We start from the raw sequence: 26,717 nt of genomic DNA on the forward strand, positions 1-26,717 counted from the left end.
CTATTGCTGTCGGTCGGTGAAGATGATGCAGAACCAGCCTGGAGTGGAGCAGTGGAAGGCTTGGCCACAGCTCAGCACCACCTTGTGTTTCAGTAAACACCTCCACAGAGACAGCTCCTCCACAAACGATGGTTCACGCAGGTACTGACAGACAGGGGAAAGGAGAGAGAGATGTTGTTGCTGTTAATGTTATTATCATTACCACTACTATTAGGCCTACTATTATTATTGCTTTATTACTGTTAGTCCGACCATTGTTGTTATATGTGTACTTTGACAATGTAAGTAAATTTAACTTGCCATGTCAATAAAGTCTATTCAATTGAGAGAGCGCGAGAAAGAAAGAGAGAGAGGAGGAACCATGTCAGGAAGAACCAAGACAGCGGCTCCTCATTATCCAGTCTTCTAACCCCAACCCTCTGTCAGTGTCCTTACCTTCCTGAGGTCAGCCCAGATGTAGAAGCCAGCAGACCGGTTGAGGTAGTGGACTCCCAGGCTCTGTAGCTCCTCAGTCATGTATCTATGAGCGGCCTGCATTCTCAGCCTGTTATCTGGAAGAAATATCCCATCGATCCAATCTACAATAGAAAATAGGTATGTTAAACTCCCTAATCAGGGTGATACAGTATGTCCTCTCATCTAGTGTGAGTGTGTGTGTGTGTGTGTGTGTGTGTCCGTTCACCTGTCCTGGAGCAGCCTTGCCATCTGATGCTGTATTGGATCAGGGACACCGTGGAACATCCACAGCTTATCCAGAGCTTCGACCAAGTCCCTGTTGTCAGAGTACACAGTGCCCACACACACCCTGCCATCGCAAAGTCCTGCACAAGAACAACACAAATGAGACAGGGGTGAATCTAAGAGGGGGGGCAGATAGTCCCCACAACAACATGTATGTACAAACACATTCAGACACGTATGCTCATGCACTCAAACACAGTGCATTTGGAAAGTATTCAGACCCCTTGACTTTTTCCACATTTTATTAAGTTATAGTCTCATTCTAAAATACATAAAAGTATTTATGTTTCTCATTAGTCTACACACAATACCTCCTTCTTAGCATACGTATTAAACATAAAAACATAAATACCTTATTTACATAAGTATTCAGACACTTTGCTATGAGACTCGAAATTAAGCTCAGGCACATCCTGTTTCCATTGATCATCCATGAGATGTTTCTACAACTTGATTTGACTCCACCTGTGGTAAATTCAATTGGACATGATTTGGAAAGGTACACACCTGTCTAAGGTCCCACAGTTGAAAGTGCAGAGCAAAAACCAATCCATGAGGTTGAAGGAATTGTCCATAGAGCTCAGAGACAGAATTATGTTGAGGCACAGATCTAGGGAAGGGTACCAAAAAACCTATGCAGCATTGAAGGTCCCTAAGAACACAGTGGCCTCCATCATTCTTAAATTGAAGAAGTTTGGAACCACCAAAACTAAACTGAGCAATCGGTGGGAGTAGGGCCTTGGTCAGAGAGGCGACCAAGAACCCGATGGTCACTCTGACAGAACTCCTGAGTTCCTCTGTGGAGATGGGAGAACCAACCATCTCTGCAGCACTCCACCAATCAGGCCTTTATGGTAGAGTGGCCAGACGGAAGCCACTCCTCAGTAAAAGTCACATGACAGCCTGCTTGAAGTTTGTCAAAGGCACCTAAGGACTCAAGATTATCTGGTCTAATGAAACCAAAATTGAACTCTTTGGCTTCAATGCCAGGAGGAAACCTGGCACCATCCCTACAGTGAAGCATGGTGGTGGCAGCATCATGCTGTGGGGATGTTTTTCAGCAGCAGGGACTGGGAGAGTAGTCAGGATCGAGGGAAAGAAGACACTCCCCATCCAACCAGACAAAGCTTAAGAGGGTCTGCAGAGAAGAATGGAAGAAACTCCCCAAATACAGCTGTGCCAAACGTGTAGCGTCATACCCAAGAAGAATCGAGGCTGTAATCGCTGCCAAAGGTGCTTCAACAAAGTACTGAGTAAAGGGTCTGAATACTTACATAAATGTAATATTTCCGTTTTTTATTCATTTTTAATTTGTAAACAATTATTTATTTTTTTACTGTTTTTGCTTTTTCATTATGGGGTATTGTGTGTAGATTGATGAGGAATAAGGCTGTAATGTAATAGAATGTGGAAAAAGTCAAGGGGTCTGAATACTTTCCGAATGCACTGTATGCATGTGCAGGCAAACGCACACACACTCACTTTAGACTCAAACCTTGCTGATCCCCCACATCACATGTGTTCTCTGTCGGTCCAGAAAGCTGCAAGCACAACATTGTTAATGTACATTCAATAGGAAGGGCTTGCGTGTGTGTGTGTGTCATACCTCTCCATGCCTCTTCAAACACCATCAGCATGTACACCTCATCTACAATGGTGTGCAACTCATACCTGAGACAGGGGGAAGGAAAGGAGAGAACAGGGAGGAAAAGCGAAATAATGCATTATGAATTTGTATTGCACTGTTTTATGATGTTTATTGTACTTTATTACAAAGGCAATGCAAGCAGGCATTTTAAACACTGTCGGTAGGCAGCCTGAGTGTGTAATAGAACAGGGCTGGTTTATGGTTACTGCAACTCAGTGCATGGGTAGTAGGTCTGTAGAGGGTGTTAATGCTGAGAGCGCCACTAAAACTAGAACAGATGGTTTTGGGAGAGTCCTCAGCCCTTAGTTGTACTTTACAGTAAAACTACAGTCATGATACATGGCGTTTTATGCGCTGAGGGAAAAGAAATTGTGGTGTGAGGGAAAAAAATACCTCTTGGCAAACTCCAGGAAGCCAGTCCTGAGGGGAGTGGACCTCAGCCAGGGGGTTATGGGGGTTCACCAGGATCATGACTCTGACATTCACCCCCTGGCAGAAACATAACAAGGGACAGTTATACCGATGATGATTCTAGTGCCTATCTCTTAATTTATGAATTGATAACTATTTCGGTTGGGTGGGAGGGTAGGGGGGTTACCTCGCTAGTGGCCTTCCCCATAGCTTCCTCCAGTCTTTCCACAGCGAGGTGGAAAGGCCGACTGCCAAAAGGTTAAAACACACACAATCAGCACACAACAAATACAACCAAAGGTGGTACAGTGCATTCAGACCCCTTGACTTTTTCCACATTTTAATACCTTATTCTAAAATTGATTAAATTGTCGCCCTCCCCGATCAATCTACGAACAGTAACCCATAATGAAAAAGAAAAAACAGGTTTTTAGACGTTTTTGAAAATGTATACAAATTAAACTGAAATATCACATTTACATAAGTATAGGCCCTTTACTCAGTACTTTGTTGAAGCACCTTTGGCAGTGATTACAGCCTCGAGTCATCTTGGTTATGAGGCTACAAGCTTGGCACACCTGTATTTGGGGATTTTTTCCCCATTCTTCTCTGCAGATCCTCTCAAGCTCTGTCAGGTTAGATGGGGAGCATCGCTGCACAGCTATTTTCAGGTCTCTCCAGAGATGTTCAAATCGTGTCTTAGTCCGGGAATTGGCTGGGCAACTCAAGGACATTCAGAGACTTGTCCCGAAGCCACTCCTGCGTTGTCTTGGCTGTGTGCTTAGGGTTGTTGCCCTATTGGAAGGTGACCCTTCGCCCCATGTCTGAGGTCCTGAGCGGTCTGGAGCAGGTTTTCATCAAGGATCTCTCTGTACTTTGCTCCTCTCATCTTTACCTCGATTTTGACTAATCTCCTAGTCCCTGCCAGTGAAAAACATCTCCACAGCATGATGCTGCCACCCCCATGCTTCACCGTAGGGATGGTGCCAGGTTTCCTCCAGTCGTGACACTTAACATTTAGGCCAAAGAGTTCCATCTTGGTTTAATCAGACCAGAGAATCTTGTTTATCATGGTCTGAGAGTCTTTAGGTGCCTTTTGGCAAACTACAAGCAAGCTGTCATGTGCCTTTTACTGAGGAGTGGCTTTCATCTGGCCACTCTAAAATAAAGGCCTGATTGGTGGAGTGCTGCAGAGATGGTTGTCCTTCTGGATGGGTCTCCCATCTCCACAGAGGAACTCTGGAGCTCTGTCAGAGTGACCACCTCCCTGACCAAGGCCCTTCTCCCCCGATTGCTCAGTTTGGCCGGGCGGCCAGCTCTAGGAAGAGTCTTGGTGGTTCCAAACTTCTTCCATTTAAGAATGATGGAGGCCACTGTGTTCATGGGGACCTTCAATGCTGCAGAACTGTTTTGGTGCCCTTCCCCAGATCTGTGCCTCAACACAATCGTGTCTCGGAGCTCTACGGACAATTCCTTCGAACTAATGGATCGGTCTTTGCTCTGACATGCACTGTCAACTGTGGGACCTTATATTGACAGGTGTGCCTTTCAAAATCATGTCCAATCAATTGAATTTACCACAGGTGGACTCAAATCAAGTTGTAGAAATATCTCAAGGATGATCAATAGAAACAAGACGCACGTGAGCTCAATTTCGAGTCTCATAGCAGAGGGTCCGAATACTTTTGTAAATCGGGAACTTCTGTTTATTTTTTTATACATTTGCAAAGATTTCTAAAAACCTGTTTTTGCTTTGTCATTACAGGGCATTGTGTGTAGATTGGTGAGGAAAGACATGTATGTAATACATTTTAGAATAAGGCTGTAACGTAACAAAATGTGGAAAAAGTTTTCCCGAATGCACTGTATATGGTATGCCGTATATTGTTAAGAATTAAGGCCTACCTCACAGTCGAGGTGAACATAGAAGAGCCAAACACCACTGTAGAGATGCACATCCTCAGTGACCACTATAGAATGGCGTTGAAATAAGGGTTGCATCTAAAACACACACACTGAGTCTGAGTACACCTCTCTAACAAACTCAAAATCCATTAATTAAATACAGTACCATGTATTTCACAGTATGATAAGGCATGGGTGACATTTAAAGCTTCAGTTACAGTATGTTATGCTATCCATAAGTGAAACAACTGGACATACTATTTGAGTGTACTTTAAGTGAGTTGAACTAACCTTGCAGGTCACAAAGCACTGCGGCTATGGATGAGAAGAGGGAGCCACAGCCATTCATCACCACAACCTGAACCCCCACACACACACAAATAAGACACTAGCTTTATGAGTAAAAACATTCTTCATAATTTAAAGGTTAAGTAAGTACAAATTTTCTCCACAAATGTACCGAAACATTACGATCAGCGAATACCATAATGTAGTTATTTTGTTAGATACTATAAGCTGAAATCATATTTTTTTCAAAGCCATTTTAGCTGTCGCGCTAGCTGTTCGGTCTCAACAGATTCACAAATCATGTTTTGAAGTGAGATATAAGAAAGATCATTTTTTAAACTGGTACTGGGCTACCTCTAGCCTAGTGGTTAGAGTATTGAACAAGTAACCGAAAGGTTGCAAGATCAAATCCCTGAGCTGACAAGGTAAAATCTGTCATTCTGCCCCTGAACAAGGCAGTTAACCCACTGTTCCTAGGCCATCATTGAAAATAAGAATTTATTCTTAACTGACTTGCCTAGTTAAATAAAGGTAAAATACATTTTGAAAATACCTTCAGACGAGTCTTGTGAGGATTGTGGGAGTCCTAGAGCAAAACAACAAACATTTTTGTGTTCGAGACAGTCCATATAGGGGTCATAATAGTTTGTAGACCAAACCGACCGATTTTCGGGACATTTCCTGGTCTGACAAACACGCTGTAGCTCCACTGCAGATGCAGAAGGCCGACATCGGCGGATGTGGTGGATTGAGATGCAACCCATGCAAAAAAAACAGTCTATTTAAGATATCAGGTTATGGGAATTGATGTATTATGCTAATTAGATTTCCACGGGCATCAACTCTAGGGGGTTAACTAACTTACCAGGCTAGCGCATCATGCTTTGTGACATTATGTTAGCTAGCTATCCCCAGTTAGATAATGTGTTTTCACTTATTTGCATCTGAATGCTTGTTGCGTTCTCCCTGGTTTCCACTAGTTACCACAGCCACAAAGTCAAAATGGACTTTTTGGTCTTAATTTAAGGTTAGGGTTAGGCATAAGGTTAGCAGTGTGCTTAATGTTAGGGTTAGGTTTAAAATTACATAAGAGACATTTTTAGAAATAGACAGGCTATACAACTTTGTAGCTGGGGTAACTAGTGACGACCTTTCTCCCTGGTGCACTTGTTCGTCGTGAGTCGGCTGCTCATTCTAAATAGTATCAGCTAATCTGTTAAAAACAGTGGAAACGTGCAGCAGTGGTCATTCGGTTTTTGACATGCAAAAGCGAAATAGGTGTATTTATGCTGTTGTTCAAATGCACAGATCACTTTATATATCGTCTCAAAGAAACTACTGGTAGTTCAAAAACTTGGCATCATATTTCTTTCATGCTGTTTTGTTGACAACTCCCAACCACCTTGCACCCGGGTATTCAGCCAATCAGCAGCCACCACTGTCTTTAACTATTCATACCCGTAGATTAATAGCCTACAGTCCTTGATGAATACAATCCATTTTCTGTGGGCCTAAGCACTTTTACTGTCATTAATTTGGTAAATGAAAGTCATTAATTGAGTCGAGTCCACTGGTATCACAGGCCTAAATGAGTCGCTATACTTATAATACAGTAATAATATAATGAAGTAGTCTATAAATCACAGCACTCCTTAAAGGCCAGGATTAGGAGAGGCAGTTTACTCACCTGGGTCAGGGAAACTACAGTAGTGAGACAAGAACCTGGACACCTCTTCTCTCAGACTACAGATCGGATATCGTCGTCGTCGTCGTCATCACCACCACCATTATTACCATCACCATCATCCTAATCGCTGCTCTAATAAACATCTTCCTTCTGTGTAATAAATCTTATCGAATTGTAGTCTCTAATGAATACATGTACCATAACCATCCTTTTCAAATAACACATGACATATGGAGTCCTATACAAGGAGATTTCTTACAAGTGGTGGCCTTTCCAGTCAGGATACTACAGCAAGGCTGGGTCGATATGTTGCTGTCAGGCTGGGTCTTCTGTGGCAGTGAGGGACACAAAAGGGAGTCGTTTTCTGGACAGAGAGCGAACGGTTACATTCAATAGAAGTGTCATGCACAAGACCACAGATTAAATATAGCTACGGTAAGTACAGAACCACATCTCTAATGGACGTCTCACTTGCTGGTCAACACCATAGAAGAAATGGTTTATTCTGATTGACAAAGTCAGCGATAAGCAGTGGTGTAAAGTACTTAAGTAAAAATACCTAAGTACTACTTCAGTAGGTTTTTGGGGTATCTGTACTTTAATGTTCATATTTTGGACAACTTTTACTTTACTACATTACTAAAGAAAATAATGTACTTTTTCCCTGACACCCAAAAGTACTAGTTCTATTTTGAATGCTTAGCAGGACAGGAAGATGGTCCAATTCACGCACTTCTCAAGAGAACCCCCCTGGCATCTCTACTGCCTCTGATCTGAGACTCACTAAACACAAATGCTTCATTTGTAAATGATGTCTGAGTGTTGGAGTATGCCCCTGGCTATCCGTAAGTAAATACAATAAACAAGAAAATGGTAGGATCAGCATGAACGAAGATGGGTCCAGAGGTGAAACCTCCCTTGAGCTCCATCAATGCCCTGTTAGCCTCGGGGGTCCAGCAAAATTGGGTCTGAGACTTGCGGTTTAGGACCGTGAGAGGTGCTGCCACAGCACCAAAGTTGCGTATAAAAATGCCTGTAAAAATTGGCAAACCCGAGGAATCACTGGACCTGCTTGAGTGAGGTGGGACGGGGCCAGTCGGCAACCATGCTTCAAGCATTGAGGTGTTTATGACTTCAAGCGTATCAACTCCCGAGATTAGGCTGGTGTAACCGATGTGAAATGGCTAGCTAGTTAGTGGGGTGCGCGCTAATAACGTTTCAATCGGTGACGTCACTCGCTCTGAGACCTTGAAGTAGTTGTTCCCCTTGCTCTGAAAGGGCCGCGGCTTTTGGGGAGCGATGGGTAACGATGCTTCGAGGGTGGCTGTTATCGATGTGTTCCTGGTTAGAGCCCAGGTAGGGGCGAGGAGAGGGACGGAAGCTATACTGTTACACTGGCAATACTAAAATGCCTATAAGAACATCCAATAGTCAAAGGTATATGAAATACAAATGGTATAGAGAGAAATAGTCCTAATAGTCCTACAACCTAAAACTTCTTACCTGGGAATATTGAAGACTCATGTTAAAAGGAACCACCAGCTTTCATATGTTCTCATGTTCTGAGCAAGGAACTTAAACGTTAGCTTTTTTACATGGCACATATTGCACTTTTACTTTCTTCTCCAACAATTTGTTTTGCATTATTTAAACCAAATTGAACATGTTTCATTATTTATTTGAGGCTAAATTGATTTTATTGATGTATTATATTAAGTTAAAATAAAAGTGTTCATTCAGTATTGTTGTAATTGTCATTATTACAAATAAATAAATACATTTTTTTTTTTAAGAAAACCGTCCGATTAATCGGTATCGGCTTTTTTTTGGTCCTCCAATAATCGGTATTGGCGTTGAAAAATCATAATTGGTCGACCTCTACTGTAAACTCTCCTTCCATACTCACATTAAGCATCTCCAATCCAAAATTAAATCTAGAATCGGCTTCCAATTTCGCAACAAAGCATCCTTCACTCATGCTACCAAACATACCCTTGTAAAACTGACTATCCTACCGATCCTTGACTTCGGCGATGTCATTTACAAAATAGCCTCCAACACTCTATTCAGCAAATTGGATGTAGTCTATCACAGTGTCATCCGTTTGGTCACCAAAGCCCCATATACTACCCACCACTGTGACCTGTATGCTCTCGTTGGCTGGCCCTCGCTTCATATTCGTCGTCAAACCCACTGGCTCCACGTCATCTATAACTCTTTCCTAGGTAAAGCCCCGCCTTATCTCAGCTCACTGGTCACCATAGCAGCACGCACTCGTAGCATGCGCTCCAGCAGGTATATTTCACAGGTCATCCCCAAAGCCAACTCCTCCTTTGGCCGCCTTTCCTTCCAGTTCTCTGCTGCCAATGACTGGAACGAATTGCAAAAATCACTGAAGCTGGAGTCATATCTCCCTCACTAACTTTAAGAATCAGCTGTCAAGAGCAGCTTACCGATCATTGCACCTGTACACAGTCCATCTGTAAATAACCCACCCAACTACCCCATCCGCATATTGTTATTTATTGTTTGATCCTTTGCACCCCAGTATCTTTACTTGCACATTCATCTTCTGCACATCTATCACTCCAGTGTTTAATTGCTAAATTGTCATTATTTCGCCACTATGGCCTATTTATTGCCTTTACCTCCCTAATCTTACTACATTTGCACACACTGTAAATATATTTTTCTATTGTGTTATTGACTGTACGTTTGTTTATCTCATGCGTAACTCTGTGTTGTTTGTGTCACACTGCTTTTGTAACGGCTTCTCTCCTCCTCTTCGTCTGAAGAGGAGGAGTAGGGATCAGACCAAAATGCAGCGGGTTGTGAAGACATAAATAATATTTATTAACAGAACGACAAAAACACGAAAACTCTTTAACAAACTACAAAACAAATAAACGACGTAGACTGACCTAAAACATGAGAACTTTACAAATACACGAAGAACACACGAACAGGTACAGACTACAAACCAACGCTACAGTCCCGTGTGGTACGAACATACATACAGACACGGAAGACAATCACCCACAAACAAACAGTGTGAACAACCTACCTTAATATGGTTCTCAATCAGAGGAAACGTAAAACACCTGTCCCTGATTGAGAACCATATCAGGCTAATAGACAATGAACCTAAACATAGAAACACATAACATAGAATGCCCACCCAGCTCACGTCCTGACCAACAAAACAAAGGATTAACACAATAACTAGGGTCAGAACGTGACAGCTTTGCTTTATCTTGGCCAGGTCGCAGTTGTAAATGAGAACTTGTTCTCAACTGGCCTACCTGGTTAAATAAAGGTGAAAAATAAATGTGGTTGTGCTGCAGTTGGGGCAGGACTGCCAAATGGGATTGATGAAGTAGCAGGGGCAGATACTGCATTAAGTAGAGCGGTTGAGTCAGTTGAGTCAGTAGTGACAGGAAGAGCAAACAGTGGGCCAGTAGGGGTAGTCTGTGTGACAGCGACCAGGGCCCCATTTAACTTGCTAAACAGAAGGAGCTCATGCTGTCTCTCTTTCTCTGCCCTTCTTTCCTCCTGCTGCTCCCGCCTATCCTTGGCCTGCGCCTCCCTCTCCCACCGTGCCTCCTCCATGTAGAGGAGCCTCTGCCAGCTCAGGAACCGGACTATAGCTTCGTCCAGGGGCCCCCGGACCCCGCCTCCCCCACCAGCCCCTCTCCCTGCACGCCGGATGCTTCCTCTGCCTCACAGGGACTGCAGGTCGGAAGCACTCTGGGTCACGCTGGTTCCCTGTGTCCCAGCCACCAGGACCAGCCATGGATGCCCATGTGCCTGAAGACCCAGTGCGGTTCACTGACACTTGAGGAAGGAAAGCGAGAAAGAGGAGAGGGAAGAAGACATCACAAACACTTATTTTTCTTATTGAATTCATACTTACTGATTTTCAAAGCCATCGTGCTCCAGCTCCAGATACAAATATCTGAAGTAGAGCCCTGCAAGGGCATGACTTTTAATCCCGAGACCTACCCATGCCCACGACGTTCAGCCCCAACCCTACCCTGGTACAATTGCTTCTGCCAAATTTAAGGCCCTGCCCGAAACCAGAAATAACTTCCTCCATTAACTACTCCTCTCGGTCTGTCACTCGCTCCCTGCAAGCAGTGCAATCTGCATGTGCTCTGCTCATGGCGGCTCTGCGTCTGTGAGTATCCATAGCAACAACTCAGCTTGGGTTGCTCTGCTCAATGATGAAACATGAGAGAGCAGTTCGCTGTGAAATACTTTGTCACTCTAAACTCTGACAAAACTCAAGGAACATTCTTATTTTCCATGAAATAATCTTTCCTGTTTTATATTTGACAAGGTGACAGGAAGAGCATGTTATGATCTTAGTCAGACATGACTGTACTGCGCAGCAGAGCATGAGCAAATGGCTTAGCTTGTAAATGTTACTGATCAATTTAGTGATACCCGAGCCCTGCACGTACCCTAGTTATGGATGAAAAAAACAGGCCCTACCCGGTCCAAATCAAATGTATAATGTCTGGGCCAAGTTTATTGTAGTTTTGTGTTTTTATATTAGTTTTTTATTTCTATTCGTTTTTCAATGTTGATTTTGAATTCAGTTTAGTTTCAGTTTGCTGGTTTGTAATTAGTTTTATAAAAATATTTATATTTCATTTTTATATTATTTAGTTTCAGTTTAAGTTTTAGTGATAGGGACAGAAAGCATGCATGGGAGCTAGGAGCCATTTGTGTTGTTTATTGTTTTTGGGGTGTTTTTACATAAGGTGAATGGTCAGGTAATTGGTTAGGGTAGCCTTTCTCATGACTCCAACGCTACATTGGAGTAATTTCACATCCCTTTTGATTAGCTGAGGTGAGTTGGTCAAGTGTGAAACACTATATAGAAAAAATGTAGCCCCGATTGCCATACGGTTTTTGAAACCTTGAACACTCAACTTAATTATTATCCAAAAATAACTTTACAAATATGAAAGATACAGTTACAGGGCTGCCAACTTTTGATGAAAGCTTATAGTGAGATTTGCAATGTGAATGTCATTGCCTCCTAGCACAACCCCCTAGACGTGGGAAAAACGTACTGTTTAAAAGCTAATTTCCTGCATTTCTATGAATTTTGGCATGGCTTAGGCCTAATTGGACAACTTCGATACTTTGTAATTATTGGGGGATGAAATTTAAAGTAGGCTAATATTATTTATTTATTTTAACATATTTTTTGGGGTGGTTTGACAGACAGTAATTAAATGAAATAGGGAGACATGCAAATGCTAAGAAACAGTGGAAGTCTGAAAGCGGGGATTGATCCCTGTTCTCAGGTGGAAAGTTGTACGCGAAATGTGCCAGGGAGTGTTACCACTACACCAAGGCTCTGCACAGGAAATATTAATGGTTGATGGCAGTGGGTAACCAAATCATAGATTGCAGTCTCCTTGTCTATAGACTGCTTTCAAGGTAAGGACACAAACATTTTGTAATTTGGGTGAACAATCTCTTTAAGGGCTGGATGAAAATCCTGCTTGTTCTTGAGGAGGGTTGGCCATCCCTGATCTATGTTTCCCAAGTGCTGGGTGTTTGAAAATGTTCTTGTTATAACAATTAATTTATCAAAATCACCAAACCTTCAAGAAAAATCTAATGAATATCAATATTCAGGTTGTTTATACCTACTAGTTGAAGATCCTTTCCATCATCTTACTCTACAGAGACAAAATATTATATGTTTATGAGTTGCCTAAAATGTACACAATACTAAAATGTCAAATTATATTTGATTCTTGGAGCATTTAATATCCAACGCCTATTTGTATGACTTATTCAAAACTTTCTATGAATGGCTGCAAAAATACATAGCCTCATAAGTCATTTTCAAAGACACAAGTAGGCATATGAGATTTAAAATATGTGATTACACTGGCAAAATTGGAAAGAAGTAGAATAATATAATGTTATAATAATAATATAATAATATAATGAATAATGTTCTTGCTGACAAGCCCAGTAATTATCCTATATTTTAGCCCATTGTTAAGAATGCAAATTGTTCCACTGGTCAGACTAAATAGATAATACATCTCCTGAAGACAAGATGACATTAATTCTACCCCTATGCCCTAACCAAATTATAATTTGTTATATTATCCCCCCTCTAAAATTTAATTTACACTTTTGGGTTCACAATCTGCTTGACAAAATTATTTTTATAGATAAAAAGCAGGTCACCCTACCAAATTCCCTGCTAAAACATACTGGTCTGTCTGCTGCCTTTTCGTTGTCACAGCCTAAATGCCAAACGAGGGGAACTAATGCAAATGTGGTTTAAATCGACTTTTGTACATGTTGTCAAAAGGTTGCATTCTGCAATAGGGATGGGGGTAAAAGCAATCTAATTTTGTTGACAAAATTGTACATTAAACAGCGCTACTCTGTTTACTTACGTGATAATGCCCGAGATACCGGTGTTTGGAGGATATATTGGAACCGCGTTTTTAGGCCGAGACAAAGTCGATGGCCGGCAAACCGTACCAATATATCCCCCAAACACCGGCTTCGAGGGCACTAACACTTTTAACCGGTTACCAACATCTTCAAACAATGATTGACATATTTTAATTTGAAAAGTTATACAAGATATAGTCCCGAAACAAATATAGGGTTCTATTGGTTCGTTTGCCAGAGACGCAACCCAGTAACGTTAGTTCAGTAATTTTTGTTCTGTATCCAGTCGTTCGTTCCACATGTTCCATTGCCATACTGGCTAGCAACATTCTTATCCTTTGCTTGCTAGCTAGCAAACTACTGCTAACTTAGTCACGTCAAACAGTGCAGAAATAATAACAGTAGCTGCATTTGTTTAAGCTTTTTTCTAATGACGTTTATTTGGACACATAACAATGAGCTAATGAGGCACGATTTCGCCTGGCATAGAACATGTGCTCTCTCGTTAGGACACTGTTGTTCAGAGGAGCTAGCCAACAACACAGCTAATACAATAACTTCAAATTGAAGCTGGAAAGACTGCAAACTAGCTGCACTTCGTTTCGTTGGACCTTTTTTTAATTGACATTTCTTTGTATATATCCATAAAAATGATGCCAACTGATTCATGATTTAGACTGGCTGAGAAACGCTGCCTGCCTCTCTCTCGTCCCGACTCCTACACGTTCATTACACCAAGGTAAAAACAGTTTCAGGTTGGATATTCGCCTGTAGTTTTCCAAACGTCCACCAACAGCCGTTAGGGACCGTCAACATAGTGACAAATCAAAATGTTCAAATTTCAATAGCTCTTTAACCATTACTCCTAAAACTTTCAAAACTGGTTACAGCTAACCCGATGGCATAGACACACATTGCACACTTTTTTTTGTCGATTTAAATCTTGCACTATTTTAAATTATGTATTTAAAAAAATATATATTTCAATAGCTCATTGGTAATACGACCTATGACTTCAAACAAGGTTCAGAATGTCCACTGACTACCCTTCTATATTGCACACCCTTTAGTTTGTCCATTTTCATCTCACATGATTTTCCATAAATTTTTCTACATTTAAAACTTCAATAGCTCCTTGGTCATGTGACCTGATGACTTCAAACAAACTTCAGAATGTCCACTGACTACCCTTCTATATTGCGCACCCTTTATTTTGTCCATTTTCATCTCACATGATTTTACATAAATTTTTCAAAATTTAGAATGTCAATAGCTCCTTGGTCATGTGACCTACTGACTTCAAACAAGGTTCAGAATGTCCACTCAGTGGGCCTACACATTGCACACCCTTTAGTTTGTCCATTTTCATCTCACATCATTTTACATGAATGTTTCTACATTTAAAATTTAAATAGCTCCTTGGTCATGTGACCTACTGACCTCAAAAAAGGTTCAGAATATCTTCTTATCGCACACTCTGATGTTTGTCTACTTTCATCTCATGCTATTAGACTTAAATCTGTAAGCTTGCATGGCCTTCATTTTACATGGGTGTTAAAACATTTTTGGGGGATGTTCCAGCCTCTCAATAACTATCTGTCACATGGACACTGAAAAGATCTGCAAATGGCTGTATGTGGAATGGATCAAGGACAGGAGAGGTGTTCGAACAAAGGTGCTTAAAGGAAGACGCACAGGTAGGCCTAATGAAAAACAGTGTTTCATATGCTCTTTTTAATCACAGTAATAGGCAGGGATTTGTCAGTCACAGTGAGCTTGATAATGTGAAAGAATCCTTTTTATATCATCACTTTCATATACTGTACATTAAGACAGTTTACATAACCTGATAATGACTTGATATTTGAGTGCATTCACAATAAGCCACCTGCAGACAACTTACAAAATGCAATATTGCATTTGAGGGTTTGTTTTTCTGATGAAAATAGTTATTTGATGCATGGCCTACTATTTCTAACTGGAAAAATTAATTCCTTTGTCTTTTGTGAGTAAAATCCTTTTTCCAAAATTGATTTAGGTACATTTTTGTGAAGAGGTATGAGGATTGTGATATGGGTCATTTAATAGTAAAATCATTTAAGGGATCATTACATTTCTATATTGCTTCCCCAGTATCTGCATGAACCATCAGTCCAAGTGTTTTTGGTTGACCCTGCTGGACAGAAAGAAGGAGGAATCAGAACACGCTGCATTCAAATTCAGGTCTTAGTTATTCCATTGTACTGGATCTAATACATATTAGCATTTTTCATAAGTGTAATAATTTTTTATGACATACTGTGAAAAACTCTCTTGGATGCTGGCTCTGTCACTTTCAGACATGCGCAGAGCCGACTGAGAGGGGAAGGGTAGCTCTTGACTTGAACCACAGGGGTTCTCTAAAAAGAGAGAGTAATCCAAAAGGCACAGACACACCCCTTGACTTTCAATTGGCACCCTTGACCTGTATGTATTCTCTCCTGATTGGCTCTGTGGTGCACAGTCTGGCAGTCTGACTAAAGTGCCAGAGGTATGAGGAGAGACATCCTCCTTTGTATTTATGGGAACACATATTTCCTAACACTTTGGATCCTATTTGTGGACAGTTAGAAGACACAATGCATCAATGCAAAAAAAAAATAATAATACTAATTACTGTCCATGAGTAACCTCAACCTTGTGGGTCTGTGGGTGTTTGTGCCAATAAAGTGCAAACTCAATTCTACCACTGACTAGTCTCTCATGCCCCTATGAACGGGGACACAGGGCAATAGTTTTTAATCTAAACAAGCCCTTTTTTTACTGGAGTACACTAACCCTTAATTGGGGCTCTTTTCTATACACACAGTAGCAGTTTACCAGATGAGAAGTCAAGAAGATCAAAACATAGATAGTTGTAAGGGTGTATTACGTCCTGTGCTGGCCCCATTGTCATATCCATTCTGGATTCTGAGTGGTAAAATCATAGCTGAAAAATGCCTCTGTATGTGTATACATTTTCCGCCAAGACAGAACTGCCAAAGGAGGTGGAGTTGCAATCTACTGCAGAGACAGCTTGCAGATTTCTGCCATGCTATCCAGGTCTGTGCCCAAACAGTTCGAGCTTCTACTTTTAAAAATCCACCTTTCCAGAAATAAGTCTCTCACTGTTGCCACTTGTTACAGACCCCCCTCAGCCCCCAGCTGCGCCCTGGACATCATATGTGAATTAATTGGACATCATATGTGAATTAATTGCCCCCCATTTATCTTCAGAGTTTGTACTGTTATGTGACCTAAACTGGGATATGCTTAACACCCCGGCCGTCCTACAATCTAAACTAGATGCCCTCAATCTCACACAAATTATCATGGAACCTACCAGGTACAACCCCAAATCCGTAAACCCGGGCACCCTCATAGATATCATCCTGACCAACCTGTCCTCTAAATACAACTTTGCTGTCTTCAACCAGGATCTCAGCGATCACTGCCTCATTGCCTGCGTCCGTAATGGGTCCGCGGTCAAACGACTACCCCTCATCACAGTCAAACGCTCCCTAAAGCACTTCAGCGATCAGGCCTTTCTAATCGACCTGGCCCGGGTATCCTGGAAAGATATTGACCTCATTCCGTCAGTAAAGGATGCCTGGTTATTCTTTAAAAGTGCTTTCCTCACCATCTTAAATAAGCATGCACCATTCAAAAAATGTAGAACCAGGAACAGATATAGCCCTTGGTTCACTCCAGACCTGACTGCCCTTGACCAGCACAAAAACATCCTGTGGCGTACGGCACTAGCATCGAATAGCCCCTGCGATATGCAACTTTTCAGCGAAGTTAGGAAAAAATATACACAGGCAGTTAGGAAAGCAAAGGCTAGCTTTTTCAAACATAAATTTGCATCCTTCAATTTTTTTTTTACTTAAGCAATGGGTAAAGTTGACAAAACTTAGTCCACTCTGTTCGTAACAGATTTATATTTTTGGGAACAGAAAACTGTATTGAGATTAAGTATTTCATCGTTAAAAAGATTAGCAGACAATCAGTCAAAATCCATCTCGTTCCATCTTCTCCCACTGCCGGACATTTGGCTTGTGGAAAAGCCATGCGGATGCTTCACATTTATATATCCAGTGAAATATCTAGCTTAGTGTTCTATCTGTGGATGGAGTGCAGCGGCGAATTTAGTTATTGCACATGTGCACTTCAAAGAGTAGGCGTTCCCTAACGGAAATATGCAAATAAATGCTAGAACGCGTCAATAGAATCTCACTAGCTCATGCATGGCTCTGCCCACCCCCTTGCTTTTTTCTGCCCATTATGATTAATTTGCTCCCATTGGAAACGACAGGCTCTGGTCTATCTTGGGTTAGTTCCAAAAATCTTTGGTCGTACATGTTGGCCCCAGTCAATTGTTCAAATGAGAACCCTATGGCTGTATAGCCTTGTTTCCCTGGAGCTAAGGTTGGTGTTACGGATACAAGTATTATGTGTGTATCCTGTGTGTTTCTTTTCTCTCCTTCTCCCCTACTCACAGGTGACAATCATCATTCCCCAATCAGTCATCAATCAGTCGCTAATCGGAAGACACCTGCTCCTTTTCCCTTACCCAATCACATTACCTTTCCCTTGGTTTAAAAACCCTGTCAGTTGTTTTCTCTGGAGCTCAATCTCTCTGTCAATGCCATCTGTCTATAGATCTCTTGTTTGGTTTGCAACTACATGTCACTTTGTCCCCACCTGTGAGTATTGGTTTTGTTATGGTGTTTGTTTGACGGTGGGAAAAGGGGGTACCAAGATAAGTCGCCCATGGGCATACTTTACCCGTAGGAATACTTTGTTAATTACACTAGTTAGAACTGGGCGGACCACCCACTGTATTTTTGGTTAGTTAGGTGTTGTTGAAATAGGCTAGTCTAGTTTAGGGGTGTTTTTTGGATACTTATTATTTCTTTCCTTGGGTCCAGCTCAGCCCCTTTTCATGCTCCCCCCTTTACTGTGTGTTTAGAAATAAACCCTGTGTGTTTGATGGTAATTTAGTTGTCTGTGGTTATTTTGTTCTCACTGTTACGTTTTCACTATTATAATTTGCGTGAGTTGTGTTGCGGGTCCCATTACCATCCCCCCCTAGACCGTCGGGCCAAAGGGATTCGTAACAGTTGGGATAGGTTTAAAGGTCCAATGCAGCCGTTTTTATCTCAATATCAAATATTTTCTGGGTAACAATAAAGTACCTTACTGAGATGGTTTTCAATTAAAATGGTCAAAAATAGCTTCTTTGCGAAGGGCATTTTCTCATGCAACAATTTTGCAAGGAATGTCTGGGGAGTGGTTTGAGTGGGGAGGGGAAAAGAGAACATTTTCTGTTATTGGCAGAAAGGTTTGGAACTCTTATACACTAATTTACCACATGGTGATGCCAAAAAATATGGTGGAAGGAAAGTCTCGCCCATATTTACGCCAATCCAATGCTTTTTTTTTTTTTTTACTGTAAGAAGAATCAAGTTAGGTACCTAGATGTTTTTCCCTCTTAGCTACTGATAGCTAGAGATAGTGATGCAAAAGCTAGGCCTTTTTTAAACATTGCCATCTCCTGGCCGCCATAGCCACGGAAAGGTGTTTGGAAGGGGTGCTGCAGCACCCTCAGCATCCCTACTTCCTGTGGCTATGCTGGCCACATTTACCCGCCAGATTCAGTAGCAAACCCTCCAAAAACCAAATGAAAGTATAACAGTTATTTTTATTTTACATTATTCATGATGGATGTTATTTTATTTTTGTTTGTTTTCAAGTCAATGATAAGTTTCACTTTCAGTTTATTTTTCATGATTCGTTTTCGTTTTGAGTTTTGTTTACTATAGGCTAATAAACTTGGTTGGACAGTATGACTCGGGTCAGGTAGCAGAGCTCTAATCTGAAGTGTTTTAACAATTGAACATCTTGGCCATGTTCTGTTATAATCTCCACCTGGCACAGCCAGAAGAGGACTGGCCACCCCTGTTAGCCTAGTTCCTCTCTAGGTTTATTCCTAGGTTCTGACCTTTCTAGGGAGTTTTTCCTATCCACCATGCTTCTACCCCTGTTGCTTGCTGTTTGGGGTTTTAGGCTGGGTTTCTGTACAGCACTTTGTGACATCAGCTGATGTAAGAAGGGCTTTATAAATAAATTTGATTGAAGTGCATCTGAAATCAGCATATCAACTAATTTATGTGCACAATCAAGAGTGTAATCATGTACGCTGATGTCATTGTACACTGATTCATGTTTTCTTTTAAAACCACAATTTGGATCACTCCACAGCCTGTTTTTTAATTATATGAGCAAAAAATATTCAATTTTATTTGGTACGGCAAGCCAGACAAAATTAAACGGGCCTATTTATATAATGAATATGAATTCGGAGGGCAGAAATTATTAAACATTAAAGCATTAGACCTATCACTAAAGGCGCCATTCATACAAAAGTTATACTTACATCCAAACTGGTTCTCTATATTAGTAAGAATGTCTCATCCCATGTTCAAAAATGGCCTTTTTCCCTTTATTCAGATTACAACCTCTCTTTCGGTTATTTGAAAATGAAATGATCTCCAAAATATCACTATTTTTAAAACAAGCCACTGAAATTGGTTGCAGTTTCAGTTTAATTCACCAGAAAAGACAGAACAAATAATACAACTAATATTCTGGTTAAACTCAAATATACTAAATGATTTTAAAAAATAAACCTTGTTTTTTGAACAAATGTAAAAAAAAAAGTAATCTTTGTAAATTATATCATAAATAGGACTGGTGGAGTTGTCACACATGCAGCTAACAAATGTATGGCCCTGCATTAAAGACAAATTGGTTAAAGAAAATTGTGATAACAAAAAAATATACCAGTTTCATTCAAGGAACAAAAAATTGACAGCTGAGCCATATAGATTGCAAAATCTTTGGGAAGAGATTTTGAAGTACCGATACCATGGTTTATGAACTGATACGCAAAACTACGCCAGGTTCAAAACTTAGAATTATATTATTATACAAAATTCTTAACCAATAAATGTTATATATATATATACAACCATCCCAGCTCTGCAGATTTTGCTGCCAAAAGACAGGATCATTTGTTTTAGTACTGTCCATATTTAGCTTGTTTTTGATCGTCGGTCCAAGAATGGCTGAATAATTGCAACATTTGCCTGGAGATAACTCTGCAGATGGCAATACTGGGTGATTTGAAAAGTCAATCGATCAATATAATAATACTTTTAGCTACATTTTTATCTTTAATTTACAATCTGTAGCAACTGAGAATAGGAAGGTTGAGAACTTTTGTGAAACATCACAGCACAGTTGAAAAATATATGGCAAATTGAAATCCAATATGGATGGTGTTTAAGAGATAGATGGGAGGGGTTGAGTGGAGCTGAATGGTGGGACTAATAACAAGATAACTTACGTAAACTATAATGTGTCCGTAAAATGTATATAGGTTCAGAACTTTTGAAATAGCACAGTTAAAAATATATGGCAAATCAAACTGGATGGACATCAGAAATAGATGGGAGAGGTTGAGGGTAGCGGAAGGATAGGAGTAAAAACAAACAATATAACTATTGTAAAATAGATTGTGTCTGTGAAATGTATGAAGTGTGTATAAGATGGAATAGAAGTCTAAGTGTTGTCGTTCATTAGTTTACTCCAATTAGGGGAGAAGTGGAAGGATTAGTGGAAAATAATAAAGGAAAATGTACAGTGGCAAGAAAGTATGTGAATACTTTGGAATTACCTGGATTTCTGCATAAATTGATCAAATTTGATCTGATCATCTAAGTCACAACAATAGACAAACAATGTGCTTAAACTAACACACACATTAATGTATTTTTCTTGTCTATATTGAATACATAGTTGCAACATTCACAGTGTAGGTTGGGGAAAGTATGTAAACCCCTAGGTTAATGACTTCTCCAAAAGCTAATTGGAGTCAGTCAGCTAACCTGAATCCAATCAATGCCCTGTAAAAAACACTCAAGATTTGAGTTTGCTATTCACAAGAAGCATTGCCTGATGTGAACCATGCCTCAAACAAAAGAGATCTCTTAAGACCTAAGATTAGGAATTGTTGACTTGCATAAAGCTGGAAAGGGTTACAAAAGTATCTCTAAAAACCTTGATGTTCATCAGTCCACGGTAAGACAAATTGTCTATAAATGGAGAAAGTTCAGCGCTGTTGCTACTCTCCCTAGGAGTGACCGTCCTGCAAAGATGACTGCAAGAGCACAGTGCAGAACCTCAACGAGGTTAAGAAGAATCCTAGTGTCAGCTAAAGACTTACAGAAATCTCTAGAACATGCTAACATCTCTGACGAGTCTACGATACGTAAAACACTAAACAAGAATGGTGTTCATGGGAGGACACCATGGAATATGCCACTGCTGTCCAAAAACAACATTGCTGCACGTCTGAAGTTTGCAAAAGTGCACCTGGATGTTCCACAGTGATACTGGCAAAATATTCTGTGGACAGATGAAACCACAGTTGAGTTGCTTGGAACACACAACACTGTGTGGAGAAAAAAAGGCACAGCACACCATCAAAACCTCATCCCAACTGTAAAGTATGGTGGAGGGAGCGTCGTGGTTTGGGGCTGCTTTGCTGCCTCAGGGTCTGGACAGCTTGCTATCATCAACGGAAAAATGAATTCCCATGTTTATCAAGACACTTTGCAGGACAATGTTAGGCTATCTGTCCGCCAATTGAAGCTCAACAGAAGTTGGGTGATGCAACAGGACAATGACCCGAAACACCGAAGTAAATCAACAACAGAATGGCTTCAACAGAAGAAAATACGCCTTCTGGAGTGGCCCAGTAGGAGTCCTGCCGTCAACCCGATTGAGATGCTGTGGCATGACCTCGAGAGCAGTTCACACCAGACATCCCAAGAATATTGCTGAACTGAAACAGTTTTGTAAAGAGGAATGGTCCAAAATTCCTCCTGACCGTTGTCTGATCCGCAACTACAGAAAACGTTTGGTTGAGGTTATTTCTGCCAAAGGAGGGTCAACTAGTTATTAAATCCAAGGGTTCACATACTTTTACCACTCTGCACTGTGAATGTTTACACGGTGTGTTCAATAAAGACAAACTTATAATTATTTGTGTGTTATTAGTTTAAGCAGACTGTGTTTGTCTATTGTTGTGACCTAGATGAAGATCAGGTCAAATTTTATGACCAATTTATGCAGAAATCCAGGTATTTCCAAAGGGTTTTTCTTGCCAGTGTATATATGCAGTACCAGTCAAAAGTTTGGACACACCTAGTCATTCAAGGGTGATTCCATATGTGTTATTTCATAGTTTTGATGTCTTCACTATTATTCTACAATGTAGAAAATAGCAAAAATAAAAAAAAAACTGGAATGAGTAGGTGTCCAAACTTTTCCTCATCAATCTACACATAAAACGAAAACATGTTTTAAAAAATGCTTGCAAATTTATTAGAAATAAAAAAACAAATGCCTTATTTACATAAGTATTCAGACCCTCTCTGGTCTGATAAAACCTAGATTGAACTCTTTGGCCTGAATGCCAAGCGTCACGTCTGGAGGAAACCTGGCACTAAACCTGAAACCTGGCACGTCTGGAGGAAACACTGTGCAGCGACGCTCCCCATCCAACCTGACAGAGCTTGAGAGGATCTGCAGAGAAGAATGGGAGAAGCTCCCCAAATACAGGTGTGCCAAGCTTGTAGCGTCATACCCAATAAGAATCGAGGCTGTAATCACTGCCAAATGTGCTTCAACAAAGTACTGATTAAAAGGTCTGAATATTTATGTAAATGTGATATTTCTGTTTTTTATTTTTAATACAGTTGTGTGTAGTGTGAGGGGCAAAAAACGATGTAATACAGGCTGTAATGTAATAGAATGTGGAAAAAGTCAAGGAGTCTGAATACTTTCCGGATGCACTGTATGCATGTGCAGGCGCACGCACACACTCACTTTAGACTCTTACCTTGCTGATCCCCCACATCACATGTGTTCTCTGGTGGTCCGACAAGCTGCAAGCACACCATTGTTAATGTACATTCAATAGGAAGGGCTTGTGTGTGTGATACCTCTCCATACTAAGGATGCTGTGGAAAGTGGCTGTCTCTTCAAACACCATCAGCATGTACACCTCATCTACAATGGTGTGCAACTCATACCTGAGACAGGGGGAAGGAATGGAGAGAACAGAAAGGAAAAGTGAAAAAATTTATTGAGTAAAGGGTCTGAATATTTACGTAATTGTGATATTTTATTTTAATACATTAGCAAACATTTCTAAAAAAGTTTGTTCGTTGTCATTATTAGGTATGTGTGTAGATTAATGAGGGGAAAAAAGCAATTTAATTAATTTTAGAATAAGGCTGTAATGTAACAAAATGCTGAAAAAGTGAAGGGGTCTGAATACTTTCCGAATGCACTGTAGATATTTACCAAAAAATATATGGGGGATTGGAAATGATGCAGACAATTACGAGTATGGAAGCTACAATCTATCTGCAATATTAAAGCTGATCTACCCCATAAAAGGGAAAAAAATTGTAATTATGTGGTGTGTTTATACAATAACAAAGTCCAGTTCGAACAGCATTGAAACATCACCATTGAATTGTACAATAATACAGTTTACTACGGTAGGCTATTACTACGGTAGGCTGCTGTTGCCAGCTAATTTGTCCTGGGCTATAAACATTGGGTTGTTGTTTTACCTGAAATGCACAAGGTCCTCTACTCCGACAATTAATCCATAGATAAAAGGGTCAACCGAGTTTGTTTCTAGTAATCTCTCCTTCAGGCTTCTTCTTTATCTTTCAATATTTATATGGCAGTTGGCAACCAACTTTAAGGCGCATTACCACTCCCAACTGGATTGGAGTGTGGACCTCAGTTCATCTTTCAATCCGACATGTGGATATATGCTCCTTAAAACCAATGAGATGGGAGAGGCAGGACTTGCAACATGTCAAGTGTCACAAATTGTCACAAATAGAACCACGTTACGCAGACACTCGTTGAAGCGCGAGAGCAGTATGGGTGCAATGATTGAATAACATGTAACACGACATGAGCAGTGTGGTCAGCATGTTACAAAATAAATGTACACATACATGTTATTCAATCTTTGCACCCACACTGCACACGTGTGTCAACGACCCACTGCGTAGCCAGGCGCTAAATTAGAACTTGGTTCTATTTGTGACGCTTGACGCGCTGCAAGTCCCACCTCTCCCATCTCCTCATTGGTTTTTAGGACTGCAAGTCCCACCTCTCCCATCTCCTCATTGGTTTTTAGGAGCATATACCCATGTGCCATCTTATGTAAGTGTTGGGGCTAAAAATAAAAGTTGCATCTACCCTAACTTCCGATAACATTTCTGAATGAATATCCATGCAAAATAATACAGGAGATTAGGCCAAACAACCTCATCTGCTATTTTAACCAACCTGAAGTAGAGAATCGCACGCTCGCCATACGCTCTTCTCACACCATCTCGACTGAGCCCTCTTGACCCAGTCCGGCAGACTTCCCATTGGTGTCATGCTCATCTCCAAACCCGATATGGTACAGCATCTCTGGGGGCGCAGCGTCAGAGTTCAGCAGTCAATTCTCGGACTCTGCATCCTCGCAATTTATCTCCAGCAGCTCCCCCAGCCTGGGCGGATGACCAAAAAAAACAAAGAAGAACCCGCCCGAAGCAGTGGAACCAAAGGCACCACCTGGCAGACCATGGAGGTATGCGCCTGCCCCACTTGGGGAGCTCTGGACGACCTGGTTGGCTATAACAGTACTGCCCAAAGAGAAGTAGACTATGGCCGGTTGGTTTGCTAAAACCCGGTACATTACATCATAAGACTTCCACGACCTCCCGCCGCCGGTACTCCAGTTGAATCTTTTTGATATTCTCCCTGCAATGGTCGCCGGTGCGATAGATGCCTTTCTCTCGCAGGACGTCCGCTATTTGGTTGAAAACATGTTGATTTCTGAGGGAACTCTCCCGCTCTAGTTGGACCAACTCATCTGACCACCCCTGGAGGAGTTCTGTCACCTCTGGGTCAGACCAGTTGCTGCCCGCTTATATTTTCTTCCACGGAAGTTCATTTTAGATGCCACTTTGACAGATGGTAGGTCCTCAGTTATCTTTTCTATGGAAATAAAAACAACCCTGTTATTATTCTTTTTTCTTTTTTTAATCAAATAACCAATCATTAGCCTGAGTTTGGCTAATGTAGCCTAATAGGCCTTAATATAGGCCTACGCTAGCAGGCTTAACGAAATTAGCTAATAAATAATCAGTAGGCTAAAATAAATAGTTATAATCATACTATGAAGCACTCAACTAAAGTAATAACAAAATGGGAGACTACAGCATCATAGGCGGAAATCCCAGGGGGGGCGGGGGGGACACGACCCCCCCCCCCCCCCCCCCCCATCTTGGGAAAAATATGATTTGTCCCCCCCAATATATCACTGTAAACATAACTATGTAATTTCAATAATATTAATAATACGCAATGAAAGCACTTGTGCTGATTATAGACACTTAATAGCGCGTTTTGAAGTTTCAAAAGATTGCGACCTCCCCCACCCTTTGCCTCACGATGGTTTGATCCACTGCCAGTTCTTTAGCTGGCAAGGTAATAGAGAGTTCGTATCTACTGTCCGAAAGGCACATGTACGTAACTGACGTGATGTTAATCCAGTCAATCCATAGCAGGTCCATAGCAATGTTATTTATTTATTTTTTATGTTGGCAGGGTTCACACACTAGCTGAATTTGCAGAGCTAGCGCGCAAACTAAAGCAAACATTAACTATCAAGCTAGCTAGTACCTATTCCATTTATGTGGCGTCGTCAAAGATGGAATCTTTGCTATCGTCAGTTTATTCCAAGATCAGCATGCAGCTGTAGTGCTTCAAAGTCCCTGTGATAAGGTTAGCGATAAACTGAAGTCCAAACTGAACAGAACTACACTCTCTTATACCATTGTCTTAAATATATATAATGGTCTCGTTGCAAAAGCTAAATTGTCGCTACTGAACTTTTTTAAATTTTATTTCACCTTTATTTAACCAGGTAGCAAAGATTATAGCAAACACACAGAAACAGAATTGGTGCTCGCTAGCTTTACAAATTCAGCTATTGTTGGAAGCCAGCCAATATGAAACAAACTATTAAAATTACAAAAGGTTGCAGAATGTGTTGTGTAAATGTGTGTGTGTGCAGCTAGGCCAGCCAGCCAGGTAGAAAAATGGCAGAAAAAAAGTAAAAAGACGGACATTAAGAGTATTTTTCAGTACACCAAAACGCAAAATAAGAACTCTAGTAGCCTAATATCTCAAGACTAGTTGATAAAATGTTCATAAGAAAGAAGTGAAATGCTAATGGAAATGTTTCACAATGATGTCATTAGGCAGAGCAGGCAACAGATGGCACACAGACAGCAGAGCTGGGGACAGATATGCAGGGACAGATTGGCAGAGACAGGGAGTCTCAGGTAAGTTTCTTGAGTCTTTGTTTGGCAACATTATGAAAGGTTCTCAATTTTTTTTACTTGTAAAATAGGGACATAATTGGAA

At 40.9% G+C, this 26,717-nt stretch overlaps 1 pseudogene; it reads right to left on the minus strand.

The window, feature by feature from the left end:
- LOC120053270 lies at positions 1-24,711 on the minus strand (annotated as a pseudogene).
- Positions 24,712-26,717: the final 2,006 nt, after the last annotated feature.

The sequence above is a fragment of the Salvelinus namaycush genome, chromosome 9 (assembly GCF_016432855.1).
Source record: "Salvelinus namaycush isolate Seneca chromosome 9, SaNama_1.0, whole genome shotgun sequence".
NCBI lineage: Eukaryota > Metazoa > Chordata > Actinopteri > Salmoniformes > Salmonidae > Salvelinus > Salvelinus namaycush.